Source organism: Bos taurus, chromosome 3 (assembly GCF_002263795.3).
Source record: "Bos taurus isolate L1 Dominette 01449 registration number 42190680 breed Hereford chromosome 3, ARS-UCD2.0, whole genome shotgun sequence".
In the NCBI taxonomy this organism is placed as follows: domain Eukaryota; kingdom Metazoa; phylum Chordata; class Mammalia; order Artiodactyla; family Bovidae; genus Bos; species Bos taurus.
In genome coordinates, this window is record NC_037330.1 from 15,474,106 (window position 1) to 15,481,222 (window position 7,117).

A 7,117-nucleotide genomic window follows, 5' to 3' on the forward strand; every position below is an offset into this window, starting at 1 on the left:
ACTAGCGAGCCGGGGCTGCGGGTTGAAGGCCCGGAAACGGTGTTTGTGCGCGGCGTCCCAGGCTGGGCGGCGGCTGTGTCTGGCCCAGTTTGGGCTGGGTCTTCCAGTCCGTCGGGCCCCAGTATCCAACTCGGCCCCCTCCCCCCGAGCCGTGTAAACAAACCCGCTGGAATTCGCCTCTCGGGGCTCCTCTCTCCGCCGGGGTCTGCTGCCGTCTGGAGCTGGGGATTGGGGGGTGGGTGTCTGCCTCACAGCTCTCGGGGCGGAGAGGGCGGGCAGGTGTTTGATTAGGGGGGTGTGTGTGTGAGAGAGAGAGAGAATCTGGAGCTGGAGGTCCCAGTGCTGTGTGCCTGCGTGCCTTTGGTGGTTCCTGTGTGCGATTGTATGACTCTTTATATGCCCGCCCAGAGTTGATTTTGAGAGTCTGTGTGCACCCCTGGCCAGCCCTTCCACGCGGCTGCGCAAAGCGGGAAGCTGCAGACCCGCCCCCCCTCCGCCTCTCCCCGCTCTTCCCAGAGAAGCTCGGGCCCAGCTTCCCCAGTTCCCAAGCTGTTTCATCCTCTTCTTTTACGGCCAGGCCTGGCCACAACGCCTGTAATTACCGGGGCTGTGTGTGTGTGTGTGGGGGGGATGCCGGGACGCCGCGGCTAGTCCGGCGCTGACCCCTGCCGGGGAGGAGCCTGGGGTTGAGGGAGGGCCCGGGCGGATCCCACCCCGCGTGGGGCTCAGGCTGCTAGAGGCCCGACTCATTTCGATTCGTCGCGCGTAGGATAAATATTTACCTCCGCGCGGATTAGGTATTTGGCCGGGTAACCCTACGGCCAGGTCCGGGGCAGGCTTTGCGCAAGGCCCCCACCCCCTCGCACGCACCTGCCCCAGGCGACGTGCCCGGCCACGCGTTTATCCCAGGTGCAGCCACCCCTCCCGCCGGGGCCGAAGTCTACCCGCCGACCAGCCCCAGGGCAATGCACCTCACGCGCGTTTTGCTCACTTGGGAGGACACCTGGGTGTCGTCCACTCACGTGTCCCCGGCGAGATACTACCCCCCACCCCCACCCCCCGCTCTTGTCCCGTAGGCTCGAAGTCCCACGAGGGCAGGGGTTTTTGCTTGTTCACTGCTGTATTGCCAGCGCCCGGCATAGCCCCTAGCACACGTAGTAGGCGGTCAAGAAATATTTGTTGAGTAAGTGAAATCACTATTCAGTATTACTTCTGCAAGACGTACTTCTCTGAAAAGAAACCAGAAAGGTTAGAGGAGGAAGGGGTGATGGTGATTCTTCAGAGAGGGTGGTCCACAACTGCCCCCTGGAGGAGGAGGTTTGGGGCACATCCCCCCTCCCCAGTTTTTTTGACTGGGATTTCTGGGCGGGAACGTGTGGGGTCCCTGGGCTGCGCAGCTCAGACCGGGCAGGTTCGGGCTCGCTCGGCCCAGCCCGGCGGGGCCACGTCCGTTCCCGCCCTGCCTGCGTCTAGGACTGGAGCAACCCGGGTGGAGAAGAGGTGGGGGGAAATTTTGGGCACACGAACGGAACGCGGAGCCCTCTTTCCCCAGCTTGGCACTGCCCCCCAACATTCTCTCTTAAGGGTTGGAGCTCATCACTCTTCTATTCCTGGGTTTGTGGGTACGGGGATCTTTCATGCGAACTAATGGGGCGCCTCTAGATCCTGGCTGTTGTGATGAACACGGAGGATAAGGGTGCGTTTAGGATAAAACCGTTGCCCTTGGTTAATTCTTAGGCCACTAGGGGAAACAGACAAGCCACCATTTATCAGCAAACTTGCTAAGTGGAAAAGCCGAGATTGCCGAGCCACAATGCGCACTTGTGCTGCCTGGACACTTCGAGAGCCGCTGCGACACCTGGTGGGCTGGGAGGAAAGTTGCAGGCACTGAGCGATCCAGACCGAGACGGCAGAAAGGACTTTGGCTCGGAGACAGACCTGCAGACCAAGTTAGCCCGGTGCCCTCCCTCGTCGCAGCCCCCAGCCTGCCCAGGCGGGTCTAGTCTTGGTTCTTGCTTTGGGTTACCTCTCACCACAAAGTCGTGCGCCTGTGTTGGCTCTCAGCACCGCCACCCTCAGGCGAACATCTGGGCTCAGTGGCGGGAGCTGTCTGAGGTGTCTGTCTGTCTGCCTGCCTGTCTGGGAAATTCCCCTTATGAGTCCTTTCTGGGAATTCCTCAGAGACAAGATTAACTCTCTGAGTGCCCTGGGGGAGGCCTGGCCTCTGGAGGGAGGTGCTGTCCACCTGTGGGGGCACTGTTGGCCTGGAGGTACCATTTCCAGTGTGGAACAGGCAGAGCTACTTGATTGCTACTCCCTTGCTGAGCACCCTGTGGTTTGGGATAGGGAAGGACCAAACCACAAGGCCCTGGGGCACAGCTAACCTGGCCCAACCTCTAAGAGCATCACTGGGCAGTGGGGTGATGGGGAGGGTGCAGGGAAGGTGATCCTGAGCTTGGAGCAGCCTCTGCCCCACTCCCCACATCTTTAAAGAAAAACAAAGGGTATGTTTCCCATTTTATTAGTGATATGTGTGTGTGTTTTTCAAAAGTTGAAAAAGAGAACAGGAGAATAAGGGGAGCTACCAGCTACTGTGAATATCTTCAACCCTTCCCTGCCAGCCTTTAGTCTGTGAGGTTTTGTTTCTTTGTCTTTAGGAATTGTGTTAAATATGATTCACTTCTATTGTGTAATCTTTTTCTGCCCTTTAACTTTATGACAGAAGATATTTTCATGTATAACCTCTTTATAAACAGTATTTTTAACCACAGCATAGTGTTTCTTTGAATGGTTCAGAGATTGCTGTTGTAATGGGGCAGAGTAGAGATAAATAAAAACATCCCCACATTCAAGTACTCCTCAGCCACTGAGCAATTGAGTTGATTGTTTCCTAGAACTTGCAAATAACTCTGAGGTTGACTTTCATTCAACAAGTTCTTCTGGCACATCTGCTCTGGACCAGACTCTGAAATGGGGCTGAATCCTCAGTGGAGGACAGTAGGTGAGGGCCCTCCTCTACTGGAGCTTACAGTTTCAGATGATACCTGGGCATAAGATTATCTGGATTTTGGAGAATTTCATGGATATGTGTGTGTGCTACATCACTTCAATTGTGTCCAACTCTAAACAACCCTGTGGACTGCAGCCTTCCAGGCTCCTCTCTCCATGGGATTCTCCAGGAAGAGTATTGGAGTGGGTTGCTGTGCCCTCCTCCAGGGCACCTTTCCAACCCAGGGATAGAACTCTTGGGAAATACTTTTGATATTGCCAAACCAAACCAGATTCTTTTGGCTACTAGTCTAGTTCTCTTAACTGAGGGCCAGAACCTAATGGATCTATTTTCCTCTACATCCAACTCAAAAGGGGGCCAAACTCTGTGGGAGAAGATGGAATTCTCCCCTCCGGAGTCCCCTGCAGGGAAAAGGAGATTGGGCAGGATGGGGAGTGGGAGGGAGATGGGAGGAGCAGTGTTAAGGAAGATAGGACCAGAATTTCTGCCTAGAAAGCAACAGGAAGTTTTTTTTAAATGCTGCCTCTTCCACCAAAAATTAATTAGTCACTTACATCAACTTCTGTACTGGGAAGTCCTGGGGGCTCTGAAACATATCTTTGTCCCAAAGGAATCTAATCTACTTGCAGATATATACTGAGAATATAAAATAAGGATTATAGTAGAGGTATAAATGGAACAACAGGCCGTGGGATTACAGAGGAGGATGTTTCTTTGGGGTCAGGAGTGCTTCACAAGGAAGGGGATATATATGTTTTTTCCTCTGCCTGCCTTTGAGTCTTTGCCAACCTGGCTGATTCCGGAGGAGATATTTGAAATGGGTTTTGAAAGATAAGTAGGCATTCACATTCAGGGATAAGGGAACAAGAAGCATAAGTAGAGAGGTGAGAGTTGTGCAGTGAATACTCAGGTATAGCTAAAATTACAGAATGGGTCTGGGGCAGTGTGGCAGGAGATGGAAGCAGAAAGTGGTTTGGGGCCATGCTGCCAAGGGCCTTAAATGCCATGCCCAGGATTGTGAGCATTATTCTGTAGTCCATAGATGCTCAAGTAGGAAACATAATCAGATTTGTATTTTAGGAAAATCACTGCAGATAACAGACTGTGGGTAGAAGAGGAAGCTCAGAGGCAGGGGTGCTGGTTAGGCCCAAGCTGCGGGAGTTCTGGCGGGAGCGAGGAGGGGCAGAGAGGGGAGAGCAGAGGGCAGACTAGACAGAGTTGGAGGAGCCACGGGCGGGAGACAGGGAGGAGTCTGGGATGGCTGGCGGGTGGAAGTGCCGCTGACATAAAGGACATGGAGGCCAGGGGCAGACCTGGGAGGGACAAATGAAGAGGAATGTTTTGGACATTGTATCTTTAGGAGTGATTTTGGCTGCATAACGGAACGCCCAACTTCTAGTGGTTTAAACAAGAGGTTTTGGGACCTCTCTGCAGGTCCAGTCATTAGAATTTGGCGCTTTCACTGCCATGGCCCAGATTTGTTCTCTGATCCGGAAACTAAAATTTCACAAGCTGCATGGCGTGGCCAAAAATAATAATAAAAAGATGGTTTATGTTTCCCCCACACCAAAGTCTTCTGATGTGGGTCAGCAGCTCAACAGTGTCATTAAAGACGCAGTGCTCTCTGCCTCTCTGCTCGGCTGTCCTCATGACTCTGGTTACGGGATGACTATATTAGAGCTACATTCGAGCTGCAGGAGCCACAGGATGAAGGGGTGGGAGCAAGAGAGTTTCTCTTCCTAAGGAGCTCTTTTTATCTGATAAGAAAATCTAGCAGCTTTCTAGACAATTTACTCTCAGGGGACAGAGCTGTGTCCATGGCTACACCAGCATCTGTGAAGGAGAAGCGACTGTTCTGAAGGGCTGGGGCTGAGCCTGGGGCCCCTCCCCCAAATGGAATCTGCTCTGTTCCCCGAAGAAACAGGGGTCTTGTTAGCCTGGGAGCAGGGATGAGCACTCAACAGTGCTCATGTTGCATTTGAGGGGTCATTGGAATTTCCAGGTGGAGGTGTCTAAGGGCAGCAGTGGGGGATGGGAGCCAGGAATCCTTGCCCTGTGATCCTAACTGGAAAGAAATTCTTCCTTCCTAGCTACTCAGCCTGGGTTTTCCGGGGTAGAAAAGCCAGGTGAGGGTGGGCAGGAAGACATTCACCCCCAACGCAGCTGATGATAAACCTCATTTCTACTCCTCTGCCCGCCTATACCTCCCTTCTCCCCAGTCTTTCACTAGAGCATAGTGTAAAAGCAGGAGTTTAGACACTTTTATTTCAGAGGTATTACTTTTCTCTTTCCCCAGACGTATTATTTTTATGTAACTTTTTTTTTCTAATTATGGAAGAAATACATGATCAATGCAGAAAACTTGGAGAAGCACAAATGAAAAACAAAATCACTCATAGAAGTTAAGTCTTAGGAGCAAGCACACTTCACAGTTCTTTCCCCCATGGCTCTGGAAATTTTTATGGTAAATATGTTGGAGAGGTTATAGTTTAATGCCCGTGTGACGGCCAGCTCGGAACCCCTTACGTTTGTGTAACATTTTACGATCTTCCAGTGTTTTCAGCTGTGTATTTTATCACGTACTATTCCACCTTTATAGACTCCTACACATTTTAAGGCGGGCAAAGGCCATCACTGACTAGTTGAGGAAACTGAGGCTCGGAAAGATGATGGTATTCAGCATCCAGAGGGCAGGGGTAGCCTCAGTAGGGCTGGGTTCACACCACCTTATTCCTTCCCCACACCTCATTGTCCAACTGTCCTGGGTATAAAGGAAAAGCCCTGGGCCCAAAGTGCTGAATTTGCTGTGGGCAAATGGAGGGGAGTTTGTATGGAGAAGGGAAAGGAAGAGGGTGGAGAAGGGCAGCTCCTTCCCTCCCCAGAGCCCTTGGGGAGAGGGAGGTGAGAGGGGAGGGGCCCAGTCTTCCGGGTCTGCAGCCCGCCCTGGCCTGTCCCTGCAGGCAGTAGATGTCCAGATAATGGCTCACTTTTCACTTCACCAAACATTTTTTAAGGTCAGGTGTTTGTTTATCAGGTACTCTGTTGGGCACTGCAGGGGCTTCCGAGGTAGCTCAGTGGTAAAGAACTCGCCTGCCAATGCAGGAGACAGAAGATGTGGGTTTGATCTCTCAGTCGGGAAGATCCCCTGGAGAAGGGAATGGCTAACCCCTCCAGTATTCTTGCCTGGAGAATCCCATGGACAGAGGAGCCTGGCGGGCTACAGTCCATGGGGTGGCAAAGAGTCAGACATGACTGAGTGACTAAGCAGTGAGGTACTGCAGGGAAAGCTGGATAAGGCAACCTGTGAGCAGGGGAGCAGTGCCCTCGAGAGCTGGGTCTGAGTCCTAGCTGTGAAAACCTGGAAAAGATGTTTGATGACACAGAGCCTCCATTGTTTTCATCTGTAAAATGGGGGCAGGAGTGCTTTTTTTCCCTGGAATTATCATTTGGATCAAAGGAAATAACAGCTGTGAGGGGCCTGGTGGGGACCAGACTGTCAGTAAGGACTGGTGTGTGTTTTTCTTTACCTGGGCTGACTGGGGAGAAATGTGCTGTGAAGAGATGGAGGTGAAGAGCAGGAGCCTTCAGGATCCAGGAAAGGCAAGGTGGGAGGAGTCTTAGGAACACAAATATTTGTTCTGCCAGGCAGTACTTGACAAATGCCCGAGGGACACAGCAGCCAAGAGCTCTGAGGTGCAGGGGGGCAGAGGTGAATGGGGGAAAAAATCCTTTTGAGGGTTCCCCAGGTAGAGATGGTGGGCAAGGGCATTCCATGCCCAGGAAGACAATACGGGCCCCTCTCCCCTGATCTGCAGGGGCAAGGGGAAGGAGACGGGGAGAGAATCTGTCCCCTTCCATGTTCTTTATTGCTCCTCCGGCTCCATCTTGTCCCCTCCTTCACCCTCTTCATCCACTGACTGTGGGTCAGTCACTGCTGGGTCCTAGGGATCCTGAGCTGGGTCTTAAAGAGGTGTAGGGATTGATGGGGGAAAGGCACGCAGCATGGGAGGGTGACACAGCTCGGGGCTGGGCACAGGGAAGGCGGCTGGAACCACGCGGAGAGGAGGGGCAGGAGTGGGCATATCTCGGGAATATAGGCGGAAAGTG